A 15313-nucleotide genomic window follows, 5' to 3' on the forward strand; every position below is an offset into this window, starting at 1 on the left:
TAATCTCCAATGAAAAAGAATTTTTGAAAGTGCAGGATTGATGTCACCGAGATGGCAGCATAGATCACACCCAACTACGCTCTCCCTCACAAGAATAACAACCAACAACTATTTGGGGGAAAGGCACTGTTGAGATCTGGGAAATTGAGAACATAGCCTGACCACAGCGAAACGGGCTGATTGTAATCTGCTTAGCTTTGAATGTTGAAACCCCACCCTGTTCCCACGCACGGTCTCTGTCAGCAAACAGCCCTATATAAGGACTTAGCTGTAAGCGCGCAGCGCGACTCTCATCTGCAGCCCTTTTGGGCACCGTGCCTCTGAACACCCCGAGAGTTCGCCCCTGAGCAGGTTAAGCTTGGCCAATAAAATAAGATCGAAACCCTGAAAGGTCTTCGAAAGTTATTCTCGCATCTGGTGGATATAACAGCACCAATGAGAAAGTCCTAGAACATTAGGATGATGCTGCAGCAACCCACTGCACCACAGATATCAAGGTGGACTGGGTTAGAAAGGTAAGAGGAGACTACAAGCTAACTCCACTTCCCTGCCCCCAAGGCCAGCACAGCACCATGCTGAGGTCTCCCAAGAGCAGTTCCTCTGGTGAAAAACAAACATCCAGGGTAAACATTCTGTTCCCTTAGATTGTCTGTCACTTCTTAGAAGCTCCCATTCCAATTTTTCCCCAGGGAGATTGTGAGGAAACTATGAGGCTTGACCACTAGAATCTGATTGTAATAGAGAAGGGGGAGGGGCTTACAGGGACAAGCACTTGGATCTTGGCAGACCAAGGGCCTACTTCCTGTGCCCAAGCAGAAGTTCCAGCTGGCAGCTTTGCTCATCTGCAGAGCCAGACTGGTGCTGCAATCTGGTCATGGAACTTGACAGGGTGTGAGTCTTCAAATAAAGACCTGGGTCATGTTTCTTTGTCTCCTCATTTTATCAGCCTCCCAGTGTTTGTTTCTATGTATTAGGTAGAGCTGCTTTGTCTCTGTGCCTTGTTAGTGTGGCCTAATATAGTAGACGTCCTGTAGGGTCCAGTGGCACAGCATCCCCTATTGCCCAAGCTGGGTACTTGAGGCAGGTTGTTCGTGTGGGCTGAGTATACCCTCTTCTTGTAGTTGAGTCTTGGTAGCTGTTGGTAGATTAATGGGAGGGATTTACCCAAACCAGCCAGCAGCAAGAACTGGCTGTTACCACTGACCACTAACATCCACCTCCCACGGAGGATCAGTTGTGCAGGGAAAGGGTGATGGTGTTCCAATGTGGTTGTAGTTATCCACTGGGTGTGCTGGCCCTGGGGTTTTCTGGGTCATGCAGGCCAATATCAGCCCCAGCTGTGTTTTGCCTGGACCATCCTGCATGAGCTATAAAGCAATCTGGTAACACTACTACCTGTTTTGGGCTTGTAGATTTCCAGGTAAATCCAAGCTGTGAACCTGGGCTGGCTGCTGCTGGTGCCTGGGGCTCATTGAAGTCAGTTATTGCTTGTTTGATAGAATTTAGGAAGCTTTGAAGTCTGAGCCAAGACCAGCCCTTCATATAGGAAAGCAAGTTGGGTGGGCCTGTAACTTGGGTGGAGCAGAATCCCCGGGGATCTCTAAGGCAGATCAGACGGGGTTAGCCAGGTTGATGGAGCCTCAGATATGACACTATCTTACTTGCTCTGTTGGGGGAGGGTTTAGAAAAGGGACAATGGCTTCTGCTTGCCTTGCTGCCAGACACTTCAGTTCCTCCCTGAATACCACTGGTGCCTTTCAAGCCACTCCCCTGGTGCTAGAGCTCAGAGGGAGTGTTTGTGAATAGGTGAGTCCATGAGTACATTCTTGAAGACACTGCTCGGGGCTCCAGCAGTTTCTTCCACTGACTCAATCCCTGCTGGGTTTGGAAGCCAGAAGTTGCGCAGACTTAACTTCCTGGTGCTGAAACCCTGGGCTGTGGGGCACAGTGTAGGACTGAGACTCCTTGCTCCTGAGATAGCCTTCTGAATTTTTATCCATCACACGTGGGTGTGGGACAAGCCCATGCTGCAGCTGTGCCCCTCCTACCAGCCTAGATGGATGTAGTTTCTTTAATTCCATAGTTATCAGAACTATTATCGGTTGAATGGAAGTTAACTTGCATTCAACTCTATTCAGCTTGATTTCTGACTGTTCTGAGTGATGGTTGTTCTATATTTTAGTTTTAATTTTGATGTGGTTGTGGGAAGAGATGAGCAATGTTTGACTATGTCACCATCTTGACCAGAAGTCTACCCTTATGTTTTCTATAAATGTTCTGACCCTCCTACCACCCTCTTATAAGAACCCTTTTGAGGGTTGGGCCCACCCGGATAATCCAGGATATTCTCTCCCATTTTAAGATTCTGAATTTAAGCATATATGCACAGTTCCTTTTACCATGTATTGATATCCACTGGTTCCAGGGATTAGAACATAGACATCTTTGGGGACCCATTATTCAGCCTACCACAAAGACTTGTTTTTATTGCTCATGTGCCAAGAAGATAGTACTTGGAGAAAAATAGCATTCTACTAAGATTCAATATTTTAACAATCTCAGGCACATGGCTAATTCAGCTAACTACAATTTCGAAACCAGAATTAGGACCTCTTTTACCAAGAAAATGGAGCTAAACTTTCAGATGTACATTTAAACTAGGAAAATGCCAGTGTAGGAAATCTTCATTATTTAAAAATAATTGACAAAATTAAAAAATAAATCCCTTTAAAATAGAGAGAAAAATTTATAATAATGATAAACAGGCTTGACTAGATGTTTTTTCATAGATGAAGTTTAAAATTCTTTTTTTTAAATTTTATTTAGTTATTTTTCAAGTACAGTTTTATGTCTATTTTTCCCATCCCAGCCTCCCCCGCCCCTTGCTCCCCACCTCCCTCCCATTTCCTCCCCCCCAGTCCTCGTCCCTGTGTCTTTCATACTTGTTCCTCAAAATCCCTCCCCTTTTTCCCCCTTAAATTCCCTTCCCTCTCCCCTCTGGTCACTGCCCACTTGTTCTCTATTTCAGTGTAAATATGTATATAGTATATTTAATATAATTTAGATTACATTTCAATGTTTTCTAATTTGTTGAATAAAGAGTAAAGCAAATAGAGTCTTTCGATATAGTATTTTTCAAAAAAAGTCTACAGAGTAAGACTGCCTCCATATTTGTTTTTTTATGGAATGATTTTAGAGAGTTATTTCTAAAAATATATTTGAGGGCTTACCTACTTTCTCAAGTACCTCTCCTAATTATTTACTTCTCTTTTGGAAATTGAAACATAATGCTTCATTTTTTTTCCTGACATTGCAAATATACTATATATTACCAGGTTCTCTTTTCACAAGTGAAGCTGTTCCTGTCTAAAATTCATACCTTGATCTTACATTCCTGTCTTCAAGAACAAATCATCTTTCTTCTCAGTGTTGGCCAATTTTGTCCGCTCTCTTTTTAATGTTTTTATTATGTTTGGTTTCAAGGGTACAGCTGAGTGGTTAGACAATCATATACTTTACATAGTGTTCCCTTTGATATTTCTAGTGGTACCATACATAGTTATCACAATATTATTAACTATATTTCATATGCTTGCCTTACTTCCCCATGACTATTTTGTAGTTGCCAATATGTGCTTCTTAGTCCCTTCACTTTGCAATTCCCCTTCCCCCTTCCCCTCTGGCAACTTCCAGCTCTCTCTGTATCTATGAGTCTCTTTCAACTTTTTTGTTTGTTTTTTGTTCTTTAGATTCCACATATAAGCTAAATCATACAGTATTTGTCTTTCTCTGACTTACTTCACTGAGCATAATAACCTTTAGGTCCATCCATATTGCCACAAGTGGTCAGATATCATTCATTTTTGTGGCTGAATAATATTCCATTGTATTTATGAGATCTTTTCAGAGAGTACCCAGCATGTACTATGGAAAGTAAACATTTATTGGAGAAGATACAAGACACAAGAAACATTGTATATAGGACAATGATGCCTCAGTCCACTTCAAAGTAGGCAACTTGAGACCTCACACAGTTCTCCCAGCATCTCTTCCACTCTTCAAAACAGTCTCTAAAATCCTTTGTTGGAATCACAATATGCTGTCCTGTCATATTTTCCTGAATCTCACAGATGGTCTGAAATCTCTTCTTTTTCAAAGGTGATTTCAGTTTTGGGAAAAGCCAGAGCTCAAGAAGTCACAGGGTACCAAATCTGGTTTATTCATAGCAGTTTGAATCAAGTCATTAGCAACTGCAGCATGATGTTTCTTCTGCTCTGGTAGCAGAAGCTGAGGAAAAAATTTTGCCACAACACATTTCATGCCGAGATCCTGCATCAAAACCTTGGACACAGTAGTTTTTGGAATCCCCAGATCCGCTTCTATTTCTCCCACGGTCAGTTATTAATCTTTGTTGATTGCAGCCTGTACACATTCAACATTCTCAGGTGTTCTGCTTATTGCAGGCCTTCCAGAACATGGATCACTTTCAACACATTTTTGACCACCTTTAAAGCATTTGTGCCACACTTTTACTTGTGCTGCATTCATTGCAACATCTCTGAAAGCCTTCTGAATCATCCGAATAGTGTCTGTGGAGGAATGTTGAAGCTTAACACAAAATTTGATGCAGATTCATTACTCATTCATTTTGAATGTGATGGCCACACAGTATACATGCTCACTCGCTGGCATGTACCATATCCACTGACTAGTTTAGTGAAGTTGTCATTGTTCACACATGTGCATTCCAGTTCACTCTCCTTGGTTTCCAGGTTACAACAATATTGCAGAAACCTGTTATATTAACAATGGCTGGATGTTTTCCAGACAGACCTCAAATGTGCCACTTTGTATCCCCCATCTACATGGGCACTTAACTTGCTTCCATAGCTTGGCTATTATAAATAATGCTACATTGAACATAGGGTTGTATATATTTTTTCAAATTAGTGTTTTGGGATCCTTTGCATTAGTCCTCAGAAGCAAAATCACTGGGCCATAAGGCAGGTCAATTTTTAATCTTTTGAGGAAACTTCATACTGCTTTTCACAGTGGCTGCACCAGCACTCATTCCTCCTAACTGTGCACAAGGATTCCCTTTTCTCCACATCCTTGCCAACAGTTGTATTTGTGGATTCACTGATAACAATTCTGATGACATGAGTGAAGTGATATCTCATTGTGGTTTTAATTTGCATTTCTCTGACAATAAGTGACATTGAGCATCTTTTCATATGTCTATTGGCCATGTGTATGTCCTCCATGGAGAAGTGTTTATTTAGGTCCTTTGCCCATTTTTGAATTGAATTGTTTGAAGTTTTTTTTGATGTAAAATAGTAAGGTTCTTTATAAATTTTGGATATTAGCCTGGCTGGTGTAGCTCAGTGGTTTGAGTGCCGGCCTCTGAACCTAAGTGTTGCTGGTTCGATTCCCAGTCAGGGCACATGCCTGGATTGCAGGCTAGGTCCCCAGTAGGGGGCACATAAAAGGCAACCACACATTGATGTTTCTCTCCCTCTTTCTCCTTCCCTTCCCCTCTCTCTGAAAGTAAGTAAATAAAACCTTTAAAAAATAAATTTTGGATATTAACTCCTTACTTAATGTATCACTGGCAAATATGTTCTTCCCTTTAGTAGGTTGTCTCTTTGCTTTTTTTGATGGCTTCCTTTGCTGTGCAAAACCATTTTAGTTTGGTGTAATCCCATTTGTTTACTTTCTCTTTTGTTTCTCTTGCCTGAGAAGATATATCAGAAAAAAACATTGGTATGAGAAAGTCTGAGAATGTAATGCTTATGTTTTCCTCTAGGATTTTTATGGTTTTGTGACTTACATTTAATTCTTTTATCCATTTTGAGTTCATTCTTGTATAAACTATGAGGAGATGGTCAAATTCACTTTTTGCATGTATGTTCTTGTCTCCTTTGTCAAATATTAATTGGATTTATTTCTGTACTCATGTTTTGGTCCATTGATACATATGTCTGTTTTTCTGCCAGTGCCACGTCATTTTGGTTATCACGGCTTTGTAGGATAGTTTCATATTGAGCCTCTAGCAGTTTCCACCTGCCTTCCTTTGTGGACAGAATCTCCACCAAGCTCTACCACCAGATGTTATGTGACCACCTCCTCTCATCTCTGTTGCTGGGCTGGGGAGCCTGGCTCAGGGTCAAGACCCTGCTTTTCAGACTGGGGACTTCTGCTGCTGCGCTGTCCCTCGACATACTCATTCATGCCGCACAGGGCCAGCCCTCCTGCCATTTTCTGCCCTTCCTGCTAGTCTGGATGTCACTTCTTAAATGCCCTTCCTACTAGTTTTGATGTGGCTTCTATAAATCCTTAGCTGCAAGACTTCTGTCCTGGTCTTCCATTGTTTATTCTGTCTGTGACGAATTGTTCTAAAGTTTAGCTGTGATTCCATTTCTGGGGTAGGAGGAGGTAGTGTAGCTTCTACTCACTTCACTGCCTTCCTAATGAAATCTTAATGATTCACATCTGAATAATCCTTTGTATTCTTCTTATTATAAATATTTTCTTTATGTTAACCTTTTTTTATTCTGCCAGACCTTCATTTCCTTATGGGATTTGATTACAATATTTTTTCATCCTTATTTTTACTAATTGCATTAAGTCTTGTATTCCCCATGACAAATTGTAATAATTTGGAAAAAATTGGGGCTTAAATTCACATTAAAGTTGCCTTAAATTGTTTCTGTTATTTTATTTTTATATTAAGTGCATTTAATAGACATGTGATTACTATCCACTTTTTTCTTACATATAAGGTCTAGGAGGTCAGTAATTATGTATATTTTTAAGTATATTGCTCACTACTAGGTCACTAATGTTTAGATAATATTGGATATATAGTGGTCATTCATTCATTCAATACTGGAGAGAAAGCACAATGAAAAGAATTTTTAAAGGTGATTATGTTGAGAGAGCATTCATTAAACTGCAATATTTAACACAGAGGACATTATATTTACATCAGTCAAAAATCTATTGTAGAAAGCAGGAAGATTCAATGAAATATTTTATGAGCAATATTTAATATTGAAAAATACAATATTTAGCTCCTTCTCCTTTTACTATGAGAACACTCATGGTCATAATTGAAACTCAATATTTCCCATACAATTTTTCCACTGAACACAGTATTATCAGATAGGCATTTGAAAGCAGAAATATTCTTTCTAACAAACCTGGAAAATAACAGCCTACTAGAGACTCTTCTTAGAGTTTTAAATAATCTAAGTTCTGCTATGAAACAAAACAAAGAACTTTTTTTTTAACATTTGCTATACCTATTTGCTGAGGGGCTTCATTCCCTTAAACATCTGTAAGGACACAGTGAGTATATTTAGAACAAGTTTCTGCAATTACTTCCCTCCTTCCCTCTCTTTTTTTTTTTCAATGCATCTCTTCTCTATTACTTTGAGCTTTAAGAATTCACCAAGTAGAGAACAAAATTAAAAAGAGAGAGAGAAGGAGGTGAAGAAAGGAAGAGAGGAGAACATTTGGAAGAGTGGAAATGTTCAACATGTGTCCAGTAGATGGGCGAACAAGAGGCTATGCTCTGGAGCCATGGTCGCCTGCAGAGGAGAGACTTGGAGGTCGAACTGCTGGAAGAACTGATGGGTGGCCATCTACCTACTGGAATACTTTCACTAAAAAATCTTTCCCAGTGTGTAATGACAGGGTCACAATTGTCTCTGGTTGTTTGCAGAGACCAGCTAGGGAGGAGTTTGTATTTTGGGCTTTCTCCTCTCACTAATCCCCTGATTATGCACGTGATTCTTCACCTCACTACAACTTTGCAAGGAGTCAAGAAAAAGACCTGAAGATCTACCGACTGAACTTGCACTTGTAAAACTACAGAGCCCACTTAAAGGATTCTTTAAAATATATAATTTAATTATGAAAATGTATATGTGTGTGTATGTAGATGAGCATGCATGAAACATATAATGTATGCTTTAGAGAAGAAGAAAATCACGTGTTCTCTGTAATATATATCTTTGGTATAACAATATCATTTGGGCCCCGCCCACATGTCTGTCTCTGATCCACAGCTCTCCCCTCCTCTAGAGCTGGCAGGGATCCTGTGTGCATTCACCACACATGTGCATAGCCTTGAGCTATATATTTTTAGGTTTTTAAATATATTTGAAGTAATATATGGTTTCAAACAGCATGCATTTTTCTATGACTTTTGTTGTTATTCAGCATTGTGAGATTTATTCATGTTGACATGTATCACTCTTATTCATTATTTTCACTGCTGAATTTTGATTCATTGTATGACATATCATAATTTATGTAGTCATTCTCCACTGCTGAACATTTCAATCATTTTCCCCTTTTTTTGCCAATACTGCATTCATATATTCATCTTGAACATATACTTAGGAAGTAAATTTGTTGAATACAAGCATATTCAGTTCTTGATGTGAAATAATTTTCAGGATAGGTGTAACCATTTGTACTCCTACCAGCAATTTATGAGCCTTGCAGTTTATCCAAATCCTCAAGAACACTTGGTTTTGTTATACTTGTGGCCAGTGTGCAGCAGGGCAGCAAAATTTACTCCACAATCAGCTGCTGGGTGGCAGAGCTTGCGGAATTTTGAGTTTACCCTTGAAGAACATCTCTGTGCGCTCATGTCCTTGTGAGTCAGCATGAGTTCAGACCCAGCCCCTGTGCTATACTGTCCTTGTTTAGGAAGTAATGTCTGAGAAAATACATGTTTTCCTATGATCTCTGTCCTTGAAGCTAAAGGTAATCACTACCTGACCCTGTGCAGGTACCTGGACTAGCAAGCGCACCTGAGCAGGAGGGGAGAGACATCCTTTGACTGCGTGAGATGCCCTGACCAAACCAGCGGAGGACGTCAGTTAATCTGACTTTACAGGTCCCTCTTCTCTTCGTCTGGTATTTGGTGGCAGAGCCATTTGCCTTGTGTTGGTCCTGGGACAATTCAGTGTGGCACTGGGGTGAGACCATAGGGGCGCATCTTAAAAAGGGAAATCGGCGACCTTATGTAGTGTAAGGAAACTTGAAATCTCTGACAACTAACTGGAATATAAGAACTGTAATTGTATTTATATTGCAAACATGTTAAACAAGTGATACCAAATTCATATTATTTGGCGACATAAAAATTGTCCACATACCTCCTATTCCAGATTAAGCCTAATTTAAACTTCTCTGACAAGCTGCACTCTGACCCAACTTTCTTGTAACCAGCCAGCCTGGTATTTTACAATCTCCTCCAAAATTTCACCTTGTCTTGTCACTCTGGTGTTCTCAAATCCTTATGGATATGTGAAGGTTTCATTGTCAATATTTTCCTTTCTCTGGAATGACCTCTCCTCACTTTTTTCTCAACACAGTGGTCCAAGGTTAAATCACAATAGCTACACAAGCCTTGCTAGGAGAAATTCCAGTGTGAAAATGAAATTTCACACTAGAATGGAAAGTCTTTTGTAAAGACTTACATTTTTCTAGATATTTCCACCATTTTTCTTATGGCGAGTTATGAAATATTTGTCAGACTCCAAGGAAGCAATGCCTCAAATAAATCTCTTAGAGGTCACACCCCATTTCCAAACCCTTTTCTTCTATCAGCTCACTGTGGCCCTTGTGGCATTGCCTGTGATTTGCCGCTGCTCTCCCCAGTTGTGCAATGGGACATGACACGTCACTGCTCATGTTGCTGGAAGCACTGGCAACTCTTCAAATCTGCAGCTCACCTAAATGTTAGTCACCTCTTCCTGATCCTTATGCTCTATGCTTCTCAAGATCCTGATGAAAATTTATGCCACTGGCCTCATCATTCCTGTCTCTTTCTGTGAAATAAGGATTGTCCATTCATCAGTAAAGACTCTCTGTAAAAGAAACCAGAGACACAAATTGAGGGGGCTGAGGTTAGTAAGCAAACAAGGTAAGTCAATAAATAAAGTGACTCATATAACTGTGAAGTCTAGGTAATGATGAAGACTTTGAGCAATTTTAACCCAAGGCCTCTAACAAAGTTGCCTGGCTCAGTTTCTTTCTCTGGGCTTTGCTTCCTTGTAGGTGATAACTTTGTTCTTATTCAAGCTTTTCCAAATGGTAGGAAAGACGGTGGTTTTCAGACTCATAAATATCTCTATAGTTTGTGAACCAAAAGAAAGAGAGTCTCTCTCTTTTCCAGTGTCTAATCTCATGAAGGACTCAGATAGGTCCTGCTTGGGTTGCATGTCCACCCCTGGGACTATCACACTCATTGATTAGGGAGATGGGTTATCCTGATGAGCTAGGGCAGATCTGGGGCACAGCCCTGTGGGCCAAGGCGATGGTGGAGCTATGTGATTGACAGGCCTCCTTAGAACCTCACTGAATGGAAGAGAATCATTTCCCAATGGAAAGAGTAGTGAGGGCCCATGAAAACATTTTTACACATACATGCACACAGAGTGTCCATCGAGCCCCTCTAAAATAAGTCCAGTTAGGGCTCCTAGACAAAATACTTCCATGGCCCCATGTAGAAGAGCTCTTTAATAGTTTTTTCTTACAGCACAAACATGTCAAACTGTCAGTTTCTAAATTTCCCCTCAGTACCAGAATGTCTGCTTAAAGAAGTTCTGGAATTAAGTGCACAGTGTGTCTAATGTCACTTTCCTCAGATAAGTCAGATCTTGACACTAAGTGTTGTTCGCTAGTCAAGCTTCCTTTGTTGAGTTTATTTTGGAAGAACTCAAGCTTGAGAACAGCAAACTCCACTCACTTCCACTCTGGTCAATCAGATAGGCTGTATGCCTTTAAATCTCGGTGATCAAGGTGTAAGTGTCTTTTCTCCTCAGAGAGTCCTAAATACAAATACGTACAAAAAGTACAAGTCCACCACTGACGCCCAAAGTCTAACCGTGGAGGTGAATGATGCCTCATTCCACTGGTCAGGGTGATCTGAACCCCCAAGTTCTAAGACTCCAAAAAGGTCCACATTATTTTCCCTCAGGGTCCATTCAGGTCCCTCCTGTACTTTTATGTTTTCTTTGTTTCTGTCAGCCAACACTGGTATACTCTTCCTCTGAACTGTTCTTCATTTGCAATTCAGAACATCTATGCAACACAGTTCAATGAACATGTGTAATTATAGAATGATCAAGATCATTTACTCACTGTGTTACATACTGTATGCATTTAATGAATCCTTTTAAATACTCTTGCAGATATGGTCACTTTTTATATACAGATTTTTAAAAAATATTTTATTTATTTATTTTTAGAGAGAGGGGACAGGAAGGAGAAAGAATGGGAGAGAAACATCAATATGTGGTTGCCTCTCATGTGTCCCCCACTAGGGACCTGGCCTGCAACCCGGGCATGTGCTGGGAATCAAACTGGTGACCCTTTGCTTCACAGGCCCACACTCAATCCAGTGAGCCACACCAGCCAGGGCAGATTTTTTTTTGAGCTCACAAAGTTTCAATATTTCAGAAATAATTCTGTTCAGGAATTTCCTCAGAGATGGAGGAAATTTCTCTGCAAAACCACTTCTTCTTCTCCTTTAGCTTTCTTGGGGTAAAACATTTACTGGTACTTTTAAACAAATGTTTCTTAAAGTGTTTTGGTAAACTAACAATTAATTTTGCAAGATGTCTCTCAAAAAATTTCCAAAGAAATATTTGCTATTTTTTTATTTTGGGAGATTTATAAATTAGATTAGCATAATAAAAATTCTGAATGTGTCTACACTGAAGAAAACTGCTTAATTTATTTTAGTCTTAGTACATTCCAAATTTATTTGACCATAAATTACTTTTATATGAAATGTCTGTTGAAATCATGTGACTCTGGTGTCTGAGGAACATAGAATGGAAAGTGCTGACCCATTAAGTGATAAGGACTTCCTTTAACAAGACAATGTCATCCCTGATATGTTTTGCCAGAAGAAAGTTACTTCTGTCAAGACAGTAAGAAATGCATGAGAGTGCCAGGATGGTGTGAGAGTTCACACTTACCTGGGAGATTCATCACCTGGGACCTGTGTCTATCACAGCATGTTCACTGTACAACTTTCATCCCTGAGTCTATACTACCTTATTATTTTTTCATTTGGTTCATCATTTATTTACTTTTAATTTGCTATTAGTTTGTATTTCCTATCTTTAGGTTGTTTTCAATTTATCCATTCTTTTTCTCAAAAAAGTTCATTGTAAACATTATGTGTAGGCTAGATGTATGAATGAAAAATTAACAATGAATATATAAACAAGATCTTTAATTTTCCAGTCCACTGGAAATTTCAGGTAGGTAAGCAAGCTATAAAAGTGTCATAAGGGAGATTCGAAGGTACTTCAGAGAGTGCTATTTCAAGCTTGAATAATCAGGTAAATTTTCTTTAGAGAAATCGTGTCACAGACTTGGATGAATGAGTGACAGTGAGGTGAACATCTGTCAGGAAGCAGCATTCCAAGTAGGGAAAATAGTATGTGTTTTCCTGACAGGAGGAGAGAGAAACACACTGGGTTAAAACTAACAGACTAAACTAAGCATTTAGTATGGCTACAACATAAAACAAGGATTTTCACCTGGTGTGCTGCAAGAATTTTTAAAACATTCAGTACCTGACTATTTAGTAAGGTGCTGACTTCTTTTCCCTTAGAGTGTCGGGTAAGTTAGGTACCTGACTTCTTTTCCGTTAGATTGTCAAGATAAAAGGACAACAGCCAACATAACAATAGTTGTCCAGTGTGAATGAATAAAAATTATACCTATTTTTGTCAGATTGGCAAAAAGTTTAATATCTTTTTGGTGTGCTGAACAATTTTAGTAAGTGTTTTATGAGTGTCACGAGATGAAAAAGATAGAGAATTGCTGGGGTAGAAAGAGTCTGGGAGAGATATAGTGGATAGATAAAACAGGGGCTTAAAGGAGACTCGCAAGACATTTTTAAGAGTTTGAACATGATCAAGTATGTACTTTAGAGAGAAAATGCTGACTAAAATGTGGAGAATTGATTAAAAGAGGATAATACAGGGTAAGCAGATCAGTCGTGGAGTCTGTTTAATAACCCAAGGGATAGCAGGGCAATTTTTAAATTAAATGTAAAAGTTCCCCAAATTGAAGCAATTCATGTGAGATACACTGGGAGCTGCTCTCTTTGACTATCTGCAGCTTTAGCTGGCGGGGTCACGAGAAAAGGTAGAAAGCAGGACCAACAGTAGAGGCAACAGGAATAACTACACATTAGTCTATGCTGAAGATGTAACAAGTGGTTGACTTATGGAACAAGTAGCTGTAACTTCATAGTTCATACCTCAACCTATTGATTTTATCTTGGTTATTATATGTTCCATAGTCAATGGTAAGTTGTTCTTAAACTTTACTAGGCATCAGAATTGCAGGGGAATCTTTCAAATTCAAATTGATGGGCTCCACTCTCAGAGTTTCTGATTCAGTAGGTTGGAGTAAGACCTGAGAATTAGCATTTATAACAAACACCAACTGGTCCATGGACCAGGCTTTGAGAACCATTAGCCTAAGGCAATCTTTTAGAAATGAGAAGTTTTTTTTTTTTTTTCTGGAGGAGTTAACTTCTCTTATTTCATTTTTAATTAATTTAGATATGTGAAGTCCTTTTAGTTTCACATCTTGTATACTGCAAATACCAAAATGGAAACAATGACTAAGAAACTACAGTATGCTTTTATTTTATTACAGATGTGAGAAGTCAATACAGAGACTTGAAGAATATTCTCAAAATACTATGTGTTGACTCTTCTGCTTGAAAAAAATTTATTCTGAATTCAAATAAGGAAGGTCACCCATGTTTTTTGTATGAGGCATAGACAATGGGAGAGTATATAATGATTGGAAGGTCCATTACTATTTGTGATTCAGAAAAGCTTGTCCACCGAAATCACTGCAGCAGCAGCATGTGGAACCCACGTTTATGTCTAAAACGAGTCTATAACTTATGACAAGTCCCAGTACCTGGGTTTGAGTGGCTGTCTTGTAACTCAGAGTTAGAACCAAGTACAACCTGCTCTGACTATGCTAATTCATTATTCTTTGTGTGCCTTTATTATTCTTTCAGTTCTAGGAACCTTGGTTATTTTACAAAAGGCCTTTTTTCTTTAAGGAAAATAATACCAAGAAAATTTTATTTTATAGTCAATCCTAATGCGTTTCTCAAATGCACACAAATCTTTTCAAAGTTTTTGTTAAAATAAAATTTGCTTTTTCTTTATTGTGTATGGTTTAATCACATCAAATGATGTCTATGACACGTACTTAGTGTTTTTTTAAAAATATAAAATGACTTTCACTCTTTAAAAGAAATCAGTCCCACAATGTCAAAGTTCTTGATATTATTCTTTCTGCTTAGCACATTAATATTTCTTATGCCAACTGGTGAATGAAGTCTTATAGAGGTAGCAATTAATTTTCATATTGAATAATTTACAAAATATGTATGTCTTAAAATAAGTTTGGCATGTTTTTACCAGTATTATTTTCAGCAGTAAGATTAAATCTACTCAAAGGCTAAAAACATAATAATCACTGTATACTTTTATTTCTAAAAATATATCAATATCAAACATCACTGAAAGTATGAATGTAAAAGTAAATCAAAATAAAATGATGCAATTTTGAATTAAGGCAGTAGCTAACTTCTCCTCAATTAGAAAAAAAAATCTGGCTAAACAGATGGATCTTGAATTGAGCCCTGAAGGCAAATGGACTTATCTTTATTGGGCCGTGACCATGGCCATAGCTTTGCCCTTTTCTTGTCTTTAACTCACAATACTTTACCAGACTGGAATATTCCAGAAATAAGGTGACTACTAAATTCACTTTCAGGAGCACCTTAAAAACTGACAGGGTTTTTAAATCAACACTACTAATTTACTTATTCCAGATTAATTTACCAAACTATATGAGAACTTTCAATTAATTTTAGATAGTTGCTAGATTTTACCTTTACCCAATTTTTTCCTAATAAACTCTTTTGAATAAGTTGGTCCCTGCATGTACCAAAATCCTATTATAAAGAAATAATATGGTTTCTGTAAACCTAGAGTTCTCACTTCCATGCCCTTAAGAATATTTAATTTATCCAAAGTAATTTTAGCATTTTAGGTCAATGAAAATATTTTAAAGCTACATTAAAATCATAGAAAAAAAGCCCCCTGAAGTCTCTCTAAGCCCATAGAAAAATTTACTGTTCATTATTTTAATCACATAAAAGATGTTTTAAAAATTATTGTGTCAGAGGTAATTTTGGAATACCTAACCACCACTCAAGAAATATTTACTAAATGTC

Source organism: Artibeus jamaicensis, unplaced genomic scaffold (genome assembly GCF_021234435.1).
Source record: "Artibeus jamaicensis isolate MK-2021 breed Jamaican fruit bat unplaced genomic scaffold, CSHL_Jam_final contig_518, whole genome shotgun sequence".
Classification (NCBI taxonomy): Eukaryota; Metazoa; Chordata; class Mammalia; order Chiroptera; family Phyllostomidae; genus Artibeus; species Artibeus jamaicensis.